General features: G+C 41.9%; 2 long non-coding RNA genes across 6 annotated transcripts; one reads left to right on the top strand and one right to left on the bottom strand.

Moving 5' to 3' along the window:
• The first annotated feature begins 5,595 nt into the window (after nucleotides 1-5,595).
• On the top strand, nucleotides 5,596-8,749 carry LOC138224812 (uncharacterized). The gene is made up of 3 exons (XR_011183253.1): nucleotides 5,596-6,250; nucleotides 6,847-6,931; nucleotides 8,659-8,749. It is a non-coding gene; the product is annotated as an uncharacterized lncRNA (long non-coding RNA).
• An 845-nt stretch (nucleotides 8,750-9,594) lies between these two features.
• On the bottom strand, nucleotides 9,595-15,115 carry LOC138224811 (uncharacterized). 5 transcript variants are annotated; one of them, XR_011183250.1, is made up of 7 exons: nucleotides 15,097-15,115; nucleotides 13,304-13,464; nucleotides 12,799-12,991; nucleotides 11,390-11,456; nucleotides 11,220-11,280; nucleotides 10,239-10,354; nucleotides 9,595-9,726 (listed from the first exon to the last, which is right to left on the bottom strand). It is a non-coding gene; the product is annotated as an uncharacterized lncRNA (long non-coding RNA). The 5 variants fall into 5 exon arrangements; XR_011183249.1 differs by lacking the exon at nucleotides 15,097-15,115 and adding an exon at nucleotides 13,838-13,896; XR_011183252.1 differs by lacking the exon at nucleotides 15,097-15,115 and adding an exon at nucleotides 13,651-13,816 and having other exon boundaries at nucleotides 13,393-13,464.
• Nucleotides 15,116-15,449: the final 334 nt, after the last annotated feature.

Genomic DNA, 15,449 nt, shown 5'->3' on the forward strand with positions numbered 1-15,449 from the left:
CAATGGATATAAAAATGATCAGCATTAAGAAATATCAGCACATTAAAACATTTTCTGCCAGTCTATACTGCCTTAATTATTGACTTTTACTCTTCTTTATGAGATGTTTAAAGGTCCATTTACAGAGAGGTTTTGCAGAGTCCGCAATTCTCAGTGCACTGACTTGCCATATTATTCAGCAGGCAGTAACTTTAAAGAGCTTCATACACGATAACCATTTCAGTTCCATGTGCCTTCAGCTGCTCTGCAGATAGCTCATGTCCATATAATGAAAGAATAGAAATGATTGGTGGTTATAGTGTTGTCGGCCAGGCACATTATCCAAGGCAACGTGCAGTTTAACAGGAATACAAGCTCAGTCACATGGCAGGTAGTACTGCTGCTTCCCACCTGCTGGGTCCTAATCTGCGTTCCAGCCCGGGGTGCCTTCTGTGTGGAGTTTGCATGTTCTGCCTGCGGTTGTCTGTGTCCTCTCCAAGCCCTCCCGGTTCCTCCCACAGTCCAGACAGGTCAATAGGCATGTCTGAAGTGTCACCAGTATATAAGCACGAGGAAATGATGTGATAGGTCCTGTGCTGCACTGGGTTTCAGGGCGTGATCAAATTTCAGGCACAATGACAATAGTGAGGGGTGTTTGGGTGACCCATCCACTCAGCTAGGCCATAATTCCCTTAGGTAGTCATGCCAGATACTCTGTATATCTATACATATACAGTATACACCAATACTGAAGAAATGGGTAACTACATAAGACTGTTTGCACTTAATGTTACAAAACATATGTAATTGACAAGAATAATTACAAATAATGAGCAGCACGGCTTAGCACTGCAAGAGGCTCTGACTGAGTTCTGGCCCAGGGCTGCTGTCTGCAATGTGACAGAATGCTCTGTCCCCCTGCTCTCTGAAGCACTCCCACACACAACTACATGCACTTCACAGCTAGGCCACCACTTAAATCCACATACATTAACCTCACTGACTCTTTTCCTGCTTTGAACCTAGCGATTTGTTTCATGGGTGCACTTCTGATTAATGTAAATTGATCTACACTAGATACAGTACCCACTATGTGAAAGCTAATCCTGCACACATTATGCAGTACATACCCTGATGTGACAAATAAACAGCACCACTTTACATCCCCTACTAGGACAATGGCTTAAGAATCTTGATACATTTTCTGCTTTGTGCTGCATTGATTTTAAATATCACTGAGATGGTGTTTGCAAGTCCTTTTTGTTTTTATAATTGTTTTTAAATAAATCATATAAAAATGCTGTCATTGACTACTGCTATCTAACCAGCATTTTCCCCAAAACACATGATAGAGACCCAGTGGCCAGCATTTAAGATGCAGGCAAAGAGGGATGTGCTATGATTCTCTGCTGCAGGGTCATTTGTGAGGCTTTGAAGAAATTCTCACATCAAGAATTCTTCAGCTACTGTAACCGATTGGGGTGCTGAACACTACAGCCAGAGTCTGCCTGGCTTGTCTTCTAGAACATGAAAGAGTTTCTTTGGTTTAGCCACTTCTATAATTTTATGACCAAGACTTCTCAAAAACCTACAGAATGTGGCACAGCAAAACCTCTCATAGGAACAGGGCAGATACAGTATACAGAAACCCACTTTTCTGCCATCCTGACTAAACTGTGAATGGTAACTACACCCTACCTCGGGTGCTCACTGTGGGAAGTTTGAATGTTCTCCCCAAGTTCATGTGGGTTTCCTCTGGGTGCTCCAGTTTCCTTCTACAGTCCAAAATAAAACACATTCTGGTAGGTTCATTGGCTTTTGGGAAAAGTGGCTCTAGGGCGAGTGTTTGTCTATGCTGCTCCTGCCGAGTCCGGAGTAACTGGTATCTGGACATTGTCCACAGGTGTGCTTCGTGGTAGAGACATGCCTTGTGTCTCATGCTTCTGACAGGCTCTGGGTTTCCACTACCTTTACCAGCAATCAACAGCTTTCTGAACATGGAAGGTTAGATGTCTTTTTCTAAACATTTCTTCTCAAACCTTGGCTGCTAGATGTTAAAATTAGTTAATGTAATTTAAAAAAAATAGATCCCCTGGAACTTCTCAAACTATCCAGTGGCTATGAAAAGTAGTCTCCCAACTTGGACTTCACAAAGTGGAAAAACTCTGTATATCCCCCTTAATTAATAAATTGAAAATGGAATAACTGGCTCCCTACCATACAGATTCACCACTTTTGCTATGGGACCAAGGTCTGGTGCACCTACATCTCTTGTGAAGGATGTTGATGTGTGCCGTTAAGCCATTTTATGTGTATTCAGGATCCACCCACAGCTAGGGGCAGTCCCACACTTGATTAGTACAGTTCCTTAACACCATTCTGAGGACAAAGAATGTCCAAAGTGAATGCAGGATCTTTTTCCTTAAAGTACAAATCCTGAATACTCCTCTTTTTAAATGGGTTTGGATATTATCAGTATTAGCCATAAATAACAAGGGATACCTCTCTACTTACATGGCTATAGGTGAGGGCTCTGTGGTGATTGGGACTTCCTCCCTACAAATCAGAGTTCATGATTTCTTTCTAAATAAGGAGGGAAACTGCTTCTAGGTCTATACTCCACATTCATGCTTATGTGCTATAATATGCAACACTGTAACTGGCAAAAACTTGATTGCTTATCAAGGGGAGGATGTTTTCCCCAAACTAGAAAAGTTGCAAAAAAATACACACACAAGGTGTTTCAGGGATTACAAATGTAGTATGGTTGTTTTCACATTTATAACCATTTCATATAAATTCACAGCACTTGTTTTAAAAACATAAGCAATTGGAAATAAATTCATCTGTTACAAACAGATTACATTCAAGATGTTTTTTTTTATAACAGCTATTGTATACAATGTCAATGCTTGTTTTTCCCCATTAATTTAAAAAAAGTTTATAAAAAAAAGCTACAGCTTGTGTTTTGGACACCTCTTTAACCATAGCAAAACAAGCAGAGTAATGACATTACAATGTGCAGTAAGCAGAGGTAGTTATTGAACTTAAACCATAATTAAAACTTAATTTGCAAGAAAATATTTTGCAGTGAGAGGCATGTCACACACCAGTGCAATACTACCACTAAATACAGGATCTCACACTGCAACACTATACATCCATGGTACAGTTTACAGAAGTAAAAACTAGATTATACAACATCAGTATAATTTAATGCCACTGTTAGCTAGGTGGATAAATTGGGAAGCAAATAATTGTTTTAGTACTTATAGAAAGCCTTGCAGGTTTTACAGTTCACAATTATTTACAGTGTGCAAACCACCCCAAATTATCCAAGTCTCAAAACATGAATGAAATGTAGTATTATCTAAATGAAACCTCCCCCCCAACCCCCACTAAAGACCCAAGAGTACATACTAAAACATGGCTGAGAGGACTGAAAAACACAGATGAGGAGATTAGCTTTACCTTTGCAAGCCTTGCAGTTGTCACGCTGTTACTGTGAGTTGTGCCATGGAAACAAAGATAGTCATTTTGGAATTTGAACTATCATCCACAAAACAAAAAACAGTAGCAGCACAAGTAGCCCCAGGTACCATATAGTACAGAAAAACACTTGCATGGAAGTCTTTACTGTAAGAAATAGTGATAACTTGGGTTTTATTCTGCCTCTGCATCCTGCCTATGAGTAGGATTAGGCCAGTGGTTTTCATCACTGGCTGGGTCTTGCCTTGTCCAGCAGCGGGGAAGAGACCCTGCTACCGTAGGTCTCATCTAGGGCTGCAGACCTCCATGGGCTGAAGACGATTTACTCACTCGTAGTGTTCCTCTCTGGGGTAATCAAGAAACCAGTTGCGGGCTGAAGCAGTACAGTGGAAAGTGACACTGTGCCAGATTAAAACGTACACGAGCTGCTCTGGCCTACCTGTTGCCTGGGGCATCTTGACAGTGAGACACTTCTCTTGTTCTGGCCAGGAGCTTCCACAATGGCTCACTGGCCACTGAGGCATCTTCCTTGTCCACTCCACTTTGTCCAGTTGAGCCCAACATCAATGTTGGGGGTCTTCTCTTGTGGTTCCACTTGCATCAAGCTCAAACATTTCCTAAAAGATAGAGGTATCAAATTTAACGTTGTTGGATTTGAAGTAGAACAAAACACCAGTTAATGCTGAAAAACACACTAATAGTATACAGCAGTTTGTCAGGAAACTTATTTGCACATACTATATTGGCATCACAGTTCTGTCAAGTTGAGCAGTTCCTTCAAATGATACACAAAGGCATTCATCCACCATCTAGTCATTGGGTGAGTCTGCTCAAGGACAGACTGTCCTGAGTGATTTGACTTTGTGCTCAAAGCCACATGGAATCCTTTGTCAGAACTATGATGTTCCTTGCTCTGCAGTAATCTACCATTAGCTGCTGGTCTCCCAGGTGTACCAAAAAAGTTGGTGGGGTGGAAAGGAGATTACAGCAGGCCATGGTAGTTTTCCAGTACTAATGTATTCAAGGAACACAGTACAGGAAGACTGTCCTGTAACACATTGGTATGGTCCCTCTTGCTCTGCTATAATGCACAGCATTCTACAGTATGCAGCAATCAGGGATAACAGGAGGCTGCAGAACACTATACTGGTTGTACAATCCCAGTACTGCAGGTTAGATAATTACGGCACAGAATTCAAATGTTCCTAAGATAGTTGCACAGTAACTTACCCATGTTCATTTCTGGATGTCTGAATACCCAAGGCCACAGCAAAGCAGCTCAAATTTGGCTGGACTCCGCTGAGCTTTCCTCATAGAAAATTCATGGACAGTCACAGCTGCACAGGCCTCCCTCTCCCAGCATTCCATGCAGCCACTGTTGCAAACAGAAGGAAAGAGCACCAGCCACCCTTTTATAGTAAAGCTAGGTTTCTGATTGGTGATTAAGCAATTAAGGATTCAGTGTTTGCACCTGGAGGAGTGAGTGTTGTTCATCGATGACTGCAGCTCGTTATTGTGAATGTCAGTGCTTTCCACGTGTGATTTCACTGATGACAGTCCCTAATGAGAGGACGTGTATAGTGTTTTGCAAAAAGTTGATGTATAATGTTATTTGTGTGGTAAACACGTGAATTGTGCTTATAATTTAGCTGGCATAGTCTTTATTTGGGGCCATGTAGTTTCAGTTTTGTCAAATGTGTTTATACAACCAGTATCAGTGTATACATGTAAAACTGTAAGCTCTAGCTTTTTCAAAAGTTTTAGCTTGCTTTGACTCAGATTTTCAAACGACTACATGCTGCTAGAATAAAAAGCATATGTTTGAGTCGGACTGCTGGATAGATAACATTAAAGACCTTGAAACGATCAATGCACAGTAAAATTTGGTTCTTTAATCAGGAATAATCATTAGTTTCCTTGCAGGCAAAGAAAATACTGTACAAGCACGACCCCCAAGAAATGAATCTAAAGGTTTTTTACAGAATTTATATAGAACACTTTATCATCTAAGTAAATAGCAGCTTTCATTAAAAAGTAACATATGGTAGATCACCGTGCAAAGAAATGGGAGTAAATCAGGCTCATTATTCGTAAAAAAATGCGATTATTTTTTCAATTATTTGTGCACTAAAGCAAACTATGCATCTGATGGTCTGAAGCACTGTAACGTTTTCTTAACTTTTGCTGTTCACTACTGGAGTTTGCAGTTTGTGACAAGCAAATCACACTGCTTTCTTATTATTACGCACCCTAATAAACGTTCTGTCTGGATTAAAGCCTTTCATTCATGACATGTCTAATTTGCATGGCATAGAGTAACTTTTCTTATCTCACAGTTTGTTTTTCTCATAACCGCTATGTATATTTCGGGGTTTTAACGACATTTCGGCTCACTATGCAATTAAAATTCAAAGTTACGCACTGCATATGGCATTGCACGGTACAATGTTTCCAAATTGGTTTGGTGTTGCTGCACGCAGAACTGTGGAATTGGTTTTTAGCCGCAGTTCTCGCCATTTACTCGTGGCGGCGTGAGCGGTCATTCAAGCCGGCTGGTGGAGCGTAAGATGGTCGTTGTTCCAAATTCGTAGGGTTGGAGTAGGCCCGAGTTTCTGCAAATCAAACATTTTTCATTTATGCGTTTTATTCTCATTGCTGTCAAATGGAAATTCATTTTGGGGTTCTGATGGGTTTTTTAAATCTAAATCTTGCATAGCTTTGTTTTCGGTGGCGTTTTCAACATCGGATATTATGGAGAAAAGACCCGTTTTTTGTCTTCGGGGTAAGTCGTTTTTTGTTATATTTATTAGTTTATTCAAAATTACTTGATGACTCGGTGAATCTATTTTTGAATTGCCTGTTTTGTTAAGATCTTATTTCGTTTTCAAATCTTGGGACAATTCTCTTGGTTTCGTCAGTACATTTCATTGAGCAAAATTATTGGTTTTGCGACTGGTTTAGTGCGGTACACGTTCATGGAGTGCTGTATTATTTTAAATCAAATGTGTAAGTAAGCATTCACCAATGTAGATCGTATTTTTGGAGGTCGTATATCATAATTGTTTCACCATGTTACCTACATTTGCAAGGCATACGTTTTGTGGATTTGTTAGTAGAAATAACAGTAGCCCTAAAACCTATTTAAAATTATTGATGCATTATTTATGGGAAATAGATGAAAAGAAACAGACGCGGAAAGTGCTTTTGTAGCCACGTGTTTATTGCTTTCACTGTTTTTAAGTTTTCATTTGTTTGCGAAGAAACAATGTTTCCTTGGGTGAGGGCATGAGGACTTGAGCATTAATTCAGCTTGGGAACAAGCAGGTATGACATGGAGGTCGTTGGCTTCATTTTCCCTGTTTACTTTTGCCTCTCAAGGTGCAGAAAGTGTTGAGCAGCCCACCCCTGAAGCTGGATTTACCACTAAGAGAAACAAAGTGTTTCCCAGGACCTTCTAAGCCAGGTAAGACAGTTTTTTGCTGTAACTGTGTGGAATAATGTCGGTATAGTCTTCCTGGGCTGGAAGTTCTCGGTTTGGTTCTGTCAAAAAAGAAACCTGTAGCTCCTGTAGAATCCCAAAGCTCTTGCCAGACTGATTCTTCAGTTTGTGTGGCGAAAGAGAGGCCTCTGTGACATCTGTCACCCCACTGTATCGTTCACACGTGTCTGAGGGATTTCCGTGTTGAACCTGGTCAGATTAGCTAGATCTAAGAGATGCTTTCTTGATCCAAATGCAGTGTCTCCAACAGCAACCCACGTAGTCTATGTGAAACATTTTTTTTCTTGTGTGAATAAGATTGCTGCACAAAAGTATACAGTACATTATTTAACTCATTCAGATTCTCCTATTGCTTTATATCACCTTAAAATGCCTTATAATCCCAATGTTTTCTTTAGTATGCCCTATGTTTCTATAGTGCTTGATGCCAAGGTTTTCTTTTTAAAATATTTCTGCTGGCTCTCATCTGACCAATTGATATTCGAGAAAATCTGGCTCCCAGGGATATGTTTTGCTACACACTAGCAACCCAGCCCTGCTTTGTCAACCCTATCCTGATTTCTACTGAAATTTTGAAAACCAAATTCTTCAATTACTGTTCCAGTTCTTCAAAATTGAATCACAGGCCCAATGCAGCCAGGCTTTGTAGTGCTGACAGTACTACAGTTTGTATTTGAATACCTTACACTTAACATTGCAGTGTAAATTGTTAAAGGGTTATGCAAGATAATTCTTCCAGTCTGATTAAAATCAGCTGTGCAGTGCTTGTGATGTGTGTTTTCTGGATTACCACACAGATGTGCAGGAATGTATTGTGCAACTATGTGCACATTGTGAGCTCATCATGCAGTATCTGAAGAACTGGTTGAAATGGCCCAGTGCCGTGAATGTATTGAGCTTAATAGAATGATACAGGAGAAAAAAAGGGGTTGGTGGGCGATAGACTGTGTAGTGATGGATTCTTATCTGAAGTGAGAGTGCGTTTTTGTTCAAATAGGCTGTCCTAGTCACTTCTGACTAGCAGAATCTGCATGGATGTCCCCCAGTACTGCTGTTTCTCATGTCATATGTGTTGTATGCAAATAGGGAGTTTTCGTATAGAAGTGTGGTGCTGTGTTTTTTTTTTGCACTGAGCTTATTATTGTATTGATTGTGCAGTTTAGACTCGTGATGACTGGGAATTACCTGAACATTTAGGTGAGGTTGCTGTTTGACCACCCAAAACTTAAAAAACAAAAACTGCCTTTGAGCTGCCACATTGTTTTAACACAAGATGGTTCCCAGTCTTCATGACGAAGTGCTCTTGGTTATGGTGGCACATTTCTTGCCTAGTTTTTATGTGTATTTCTAAACAGCCTCCTTGTTAACAGTTGAGGACTACAGACTCATTTTAAGTGTCTTAGGAAAATAGCTTTGTGCTTGCCCAGAGTTTTACCTGTGATGCAAAATGTATTTTGTTGGAAATGCATATCCAAGATGTGTTATTTAGTAATCTTCTAGCTTGCTCAAGTTTTAAATTGTGCCAGTAATGAATGGGGCTTTTTTGACAAGTAAGCAAAATAATTTGACTAGCCAGTTTAAGGTTATTAGTCTTCTCCCCTCTTTTGTCAAATGTGTAGTCAACAGGTGTTTCTCACACTTTGTCTTTATCAGGTGTCACTAATGTTAGTTTTTTTCCTGTCTCATTTCAGACGGTGCCAAAGACTCGAGGAGCCTTGTTGCCAGGGGGAGCACACCCGAGTCCATCTTTGGCGTTTTAATAAAGAAAAGTGCTTGGCTTCCCTTTGGTGTTAGGCATTCCTTATTTCTGTGGCCACCTCTGGGTCTCGGAATAGGCCCGCTCGACCTGTCCACTGTGTTGAGGGAGATAGGTTTTGGGGAATTTTTTTTTTTTTTCCAGCAGGGGAGGGGCTGAGGCTAGGAATAGGCCCGCTCGACCTGTCCACTGTGTTGAGGGAGATAGGTTTTGGGGAATTTTTTTTTTTTTTCCAGCAGGGGAGGGGCTGAGGCTAGGAATAGGCCCGCTCGACCTGTCCACTGTGTTGAGGGAGATAGGTTTTGGGGATTTTTTTTTTCCAGCAGGGGAGGGGCTGAGGCTAGGAATAGGCCCGCTCCACCTGTCCATTGTGTTGAGGGAGATAGGTTTTGGGGATTTTTTTTTTTCCCAGCAGGGGAGCCTGCCTCTTCCCTAGCTGCCCCCAGGAACGGGCTCAAATTTTGGCTATCTCCCTGTTTGGGGAGGAGCCAGCCCTTCCCCATCTCCCACCCTCTGTCCTACCCCTCACCTGTTTCCCCCAGGAACGGGCTCAAATTTTGGCTATCTCCCTGTTTGGGGAGGAGCCAGACCCCACCCAATCTGGCCCTCCTCCCTCCCCACCTGTGTCCCCCTGAAAAGGGCTCAAATTTTGCCTATCTCCCTGTTTGGGGAGGAGCCATACCTTACCCCCCTCAAAACCCTGCCCCTCTTCCCCCAGAAACCAGCCCAACTTTTGTCTATCTTGAGATTTTCTCCAAAATTATGGTTGTGTTGGGAGGAGCTGTGCCTAAGCCCCACCCAACCTTTCCTGCCTTGGTTCCTTCTCTGCACAAAGAGCAGCAAAGCCTGCAAACAATGAAGAGGCAACAAATAGAGCAAAATGTAGTTTATTGACCACAGTGCAAAAGGAAAATACAAAGCAACAGGTGCAGAACCATCACTAGGACTTCTGTGGAATGAGGTTTCAGCAGCAAAGCCAGACTTCAAAGCAGCCATCAGTGTCCTAGATGAGAAAGAATAAGCATGTTAACATTGCTCCAGTCGATGCAAAGTTTAAAACACAATAGTGCTCTAAATGTAAAATGCCACTGCAAATAAACTACACTCAGCTGACACCAGTGAATGTTAAGGCAAATTCAATCAATACATGCACACATTTGGTTTGCATGGCACCAGACAGCAGGTAATCAGTCAAGCATCATCTCAAAGTATAATGGTTTCAAGAGAAAGGAGTGCACAACTAGCTCTGCCACTGGTCTGAAGGCAGAAGGAAAATAAAAGGAGATGCAGATTTCAGTTTGATGCTGTTCTGCTCAAGCAGCAAGGTTAGCAACCTAAATCACAATCTAGAATCTGAGGCATCCAGACCATGTGGCAAAGCTCCACTCAACACACTGGAGGTGGGAGCAATGGGGTTATTGCCACAGCTTAAGTAACCTTTTATGTGAGTTTCCATTTTTTTGTCCCATACCTATACAATTTACTTCAAGACAAGAGCACAATGACAACACTTACCGGCTGTGGAAACAGAGCGAATCCCGCTGGAGCGAGGCTTCAGCAACAGGCAGGTCGTGGCAAAACTATAACCGGACTTGCAGCAGTCGTGTTCACCAAGTACTGGCTCTCTTTGTCTAAGGGAGAAGACAATACATGCCATTTAGAATGCAAATCTTTGACAAAACGTTTCAAGAGCTGTTGTCCCCAGTTCATGTGTACTGCTGCTCTGCATTACAGTCAATAAACATGATGCTTTTCTTCAGTTCTTCCTTCACAATGTGTCAATAAAGAGCTGCTCCTGAAGATACCAACATGATTTCACATGGTCATGAAGCAGTGTCACAAAGTGATGCATTTGGCAGGTAAGAAGAGAAACAATGGTGCACAGACAAGTCACTGATTCATGGCAAGATGAGTCCAGACCAATTCAGGTGGCTACAGCCAAGTGCAATATTGAGGATATTTAATCATCACTGCCTGTGCACACCCGGACCCGGGGTGCTATCGGCATGGAGTTTGCACCTTATCCCTGTGCTCATCTGGGTTCCCTCCGGGTTCCTCCCACAGTCCAAAAGCATGCTGGTAGGGTAACTGGCTTCTAGGGAAATATGCCCTACATGTGGCTGTGAGTGTGAATGTGCCCTGCGATGGACTGGAGTCCTGTCACGGGTGTACCCTGCCTTGAGCCCATTTCTTGCAGATACAGACTCCAGCAGCTCTACCTCGACCCTGAATTGGATGAAGTGGTAATAACATGGATGGGCCTAAACACATCTGTACTCCACTTTGCACTACTGTGGCTGGCCTGAAGTCCCTTTACACCTGGAGTGCCACTCATTAATAGAATACAGTTCACAATCTTCACATCAGTGTTCATTATATTTTGTACAAAAAAGAAACACTATCCACGCTTGATAATGACTAACCATACTGAATAAATTATTTAATATAACCTGATCATTCATGACTAGAGTGACTGTCGCATGAGCCCTAACTCACCTGCTCAAGAAGAGTACTGGTCAGGTCATGAGGAGGCGATATGTTCTGCTGAATATCAAGCCTAGTGAAGATGAAGATAAAGAAAACAAAAGCACAAATGAACCCATACGTCCTCTATATTAAATTCATAACTCTGAGATGAGAAAGTGACAGTCAAAGGCCCTACTCACCAGACTTAGGACACATTGAACATGTAGGTTTCAGTGAGCAGCAAACAGGCACATGCTGGCCCAGGACCTAGGAGAGAGAAAAGAAACTATAAGAAGTCCTTTAAGACGGTGACCGCAACCTTGAGTTCGGCAGGCACTGCAGATGTGCAGCTCGTACTGTGTTACCACACATGACACTAGCACACACCATTCACAGGAGACCCCCCTGCTGATGAGAAACATTAATCAGCAAACCAAACCGACATATGAGATGTGTTAAATAAAATGTCAGTGCACCTGCTACACGGATTGTCATTTTCCTGATTGCTACCTGCAGCAAAGTGACTGATGTTTCTTTTAATGCTCAGTCAAGTTACAATTCTCTTTTTTTTGCCATGCTGTAAATATAATGTAGTTTCTCACAAATCATGCTAGAGTAGCATATTTTGGGATTATTGTAAAACAAAACATCCACAGATGCGATGAAAAAGACCACTCCTTGATCAATGCTGGATTCAGATTGGAAAAAATAAGAATAATTAAACAATTGTGGCACAAAAAATGTGCACAGACTTTCAAAATCACTGATACCCTATGGAGTATTCTCAGGAGGCAAAGCCATTCTGTTTGTATTATCTCCATGCATAGAGCAAATATTAGTACAAACATTACTGAAAATAAGCCAGTTTCTCTTTACAAGTGGTGCTGGAGTAGAAAATTCTGGGTTTACTGAAAACCAAAACTTAGATCGAACCAAAAAGACCACAGCTCGATCTACACTGGATTCGGACCAGAAACAATAAGAATAAACATGTGGCAAAAAAGAGGATTTCCCCAGGAAGCAAAACCTTTATTTGTATAACTGTATATCTGTGTGGAGTGGACACATTCATACAAACAATGTTTAACAAGTTAAAACAAATCATTATTTCGTTCCAACTTCTTGAGGTCACAGTTCCAGCCACTGTATGGGAGACAGAAGTTCTGCAAAATGATGCCAATAAAAAAGGACATTAATATTCAGCATGGTTAACCTATAGAAGATGGTTTCAAATCCTTTCCTTGACAAGTAAAACTGGAAAACAAAAATTATAATAATTTCAATGTTCATATCAAAAGAACACTTCTGTGTGTATCCTTGGCAGGATACTGTTGGTCATTGTCTTGTGCTCTTCAGGAATTTCTAGTGTGACAGTCCACGTGTGACAGTCTAGCTGCTATCAAACTCCTCTTGTAGTGTTTGATGGCACCCTGGCTGCATGGTGCTACACTGCCCACGTCCTGGGCCCTCACTACCTGGCCTTCATGCAGACTCATCCTGAAGTGACAACATGCCAGCAGGACAGTGCGTGTTCTCCTGCTGCTCTTGTAAACCCAGCTGACGTGCAGGATGAGAACCAGACAGTCAAAGCCATGAAGGCCCAACTCACCAGACGAAAGCTCTGCAGGACACATACATTTCAGCAACCAGCGAACAGGCACGTGCTTGTCCGGGATCTGGGAGAGAGAACCAAATCCCTCCAGACAGTGACCACGGCACGCTGCAAGACAGGCACTGCAGATGTGCAGCTTGGAATGTGTGTCCACACACGACACTAGCATGCGCCTTTCAAAGGAGACCCCCTGTTGATGAGAAACATTGAAGAGCAAAATGAATCAACTTTTTTTTCTGGTGCCTTTAATAAAATGTTAGTTCATCTGCTACACAGATCGTCGTTTTCCTAATAACCATCTGCAGCAAAGTAACAATTAAAGTAAAGTTTCCATTGAGGCTCAATATATTTACAGTTCTATTTACGAAAGACTACCAAAATCAGGGTTTATGTCCAGAAAAAAACACCATGTCTCGATTTGCACAGGATTCAGATCCGAAAAAAACAAAAAGTTAAATAAAGGGTGGCACATAAAAAGCACACACTTCCGGACATTACTTACTCTTGGTCTTCTTAGGTAGCGAAGCCGTTTTGTTTGTATTATTCGTACACGGAGTGGAAACAACAACAAAACATTCGGAAATTATTTACTCTTGGTCTTCTCATGCAGCGAAGCCGTTTTGTTTGTATTATTCGTACACGGAGTGGAAACAACAATAAAACCTGGAAAAGAAAACATTAAACAGCTTCAAACTATTTGCAACATAAAAGACATTCGCCTTTATTTTCATCCACAACCGTTAAAGTATATTTAATAGCGTTTAATACGGAGATTATCTAAACCATTTCATTTCATTTTCATTAAAATCGTACCACCACCAAACACACGCTGGGAATTCACTCACACACCTGCAGTAATTCCGTCCCAGACTCCAGGCGTTCACCCCGTTCAAACAGCGCAGAAATGCACTGTTCATTCAATAAAATGACATCTTTCTGAAAAGTCTCGTACCTGAATGAAACCTCAAAAAAACATTACATTGTAGCCCGTAAATTTTTTTAAACATTTTAAACTGTTTAAAAAGAGAAACACTACCTCGCAAACCGCAGGCGCTGCCATCTTGAATCTGACCCACGCGTGGAAGGGGGAGAGAGCCGCGCTCGTGGGGAATTTATGTCAGGTGGCAGTGACGTAAAACGCCCCTAATTTCTGCAATTACGTCATTCGTCCCCTTTTTGTAAACCCCTTTTAGTACTTTAATCCCGTGCAATGTTCCCCATTCTTAGGGGTGTGACCTAGAATGGCCACCCCCCTAAAAATACCGGCCCGGTGCAGACCCGGCTGCTGGAAAACGCACTTCACCGGTGGAGCGTGATCGGACCGTACCCGGGTTGGATTCGAACCCGCTCTGAGCGAAGAGGTGCCGGGGGGGCTCTAGGCTACTCTAAGCCACAGGGCTTAGAGCCTGGTTTTCAATAGCTGCAACACTGACTTTGCCCGCTACGCCACCTGGCCGGTGAACACGGCCTGAATTTGATCTTATTTGAGCTACACGCGGACAGTTATTAAATAAAAAAAAATAGAAACATTGGAATCACTGTTAATCTAATGCCTTATGAAACTGGGTGGCTTTAAGCGGACCCCAGAGCAAGAAAAAATGTTATTCTGAAGAAAAAATTAAAACGTTTAAAAACATTATAAGTTTCATCATGTTCTCATATAGTAAAAAGTAAATCGCACTCTCTCAGCCTGATGCTATATGCAGTCTTATTCGGGGGTAACTGCTGCATTCATAAAGTTGCACGCTATATTCTTAGTCTTTTAGCAAAATATTTCCACTCATAATGCCAGTTGGATTGCTTCCAATTAAACATTTTTTTACACAATTAAAAAGCCTAGATTTGAAAGGGCCAATGCACAGCTTCATAATCTTGGTGCCTTTTTTTCAATAAAAAACGGATGGCAGACCTTTCAGCTGGAGAGCTATAATCCAACAGGCCTTTAAAATCGTGTTTATAGTTTGTGAAGAGTGTCACCTTTCATGGGGCAGTTAGCAGTGCTGCTTTGCTGCTCTGCTGCTCCCTGGTACAGGGTTCAATTCTGTCCTGGAGATGTCTTTCTGTGTGAAGTCTGCATGTTTCCCTCTTGTGTTGCAGGACCCTTGGTTGAGAGACACTGTGAGCAGGCACAGGACTTCATTAAATTGGTGACCGGTCAGAGACAGGACAGAGGAGGACTGAGAGACCCAGACAGACAACATTGTCAAAGCACTGGCCAGACACTGTCAGAGGTCAGGTCAGAGAACCTGGAAGAAGACCCACTATGTTGATAGATGACCTCATCCCCTTACCCACCTTAGGTCATGCAGCTTCGGGAGGATTGCTGGTAAACAGGAAATGTATATCAAATGACGTAGTTCAAGTAGGGAGCTGCGTCAGCATGCGTAGGCTGCAAAGGAACAAGTACAGGTTTACTTCATGCTGAAAAGAGAAGAAGAGAAACACAACATTTCGACTGTGGAGCCTTCTTTGGGTGCCTTGAAAAGTCTCGCCAAATAAGATTTTATATTTCTGGTAACACATCACTTACATCTTCCGTGCAGCAAGGTCCAGAGAAGACTGCGATTTGATCTTTCTACTGTGTCAATTCAAGATGTATATGGCTTGTTAAACATGTAAGTTCTCTCTTTATACTGTACCTCTTCCTC

Source organism: Lepisosteus oculatus, chromosome 23 (assembly GCF_040954835.1).
Source record: "Lepisosteus oculatus isolate fLepOcu1 chromosome 23, fLepOcu1.hap2, whole genome shotgun sequence".
Classification (NCBI taxonomy): domain Eukaryota; kingdom Metazoa; phylum Chordata; class Actinopteri; order Semionotiformes; family Lepisosteidae; genus Lepisosteus; species Lepisosteus oculatus.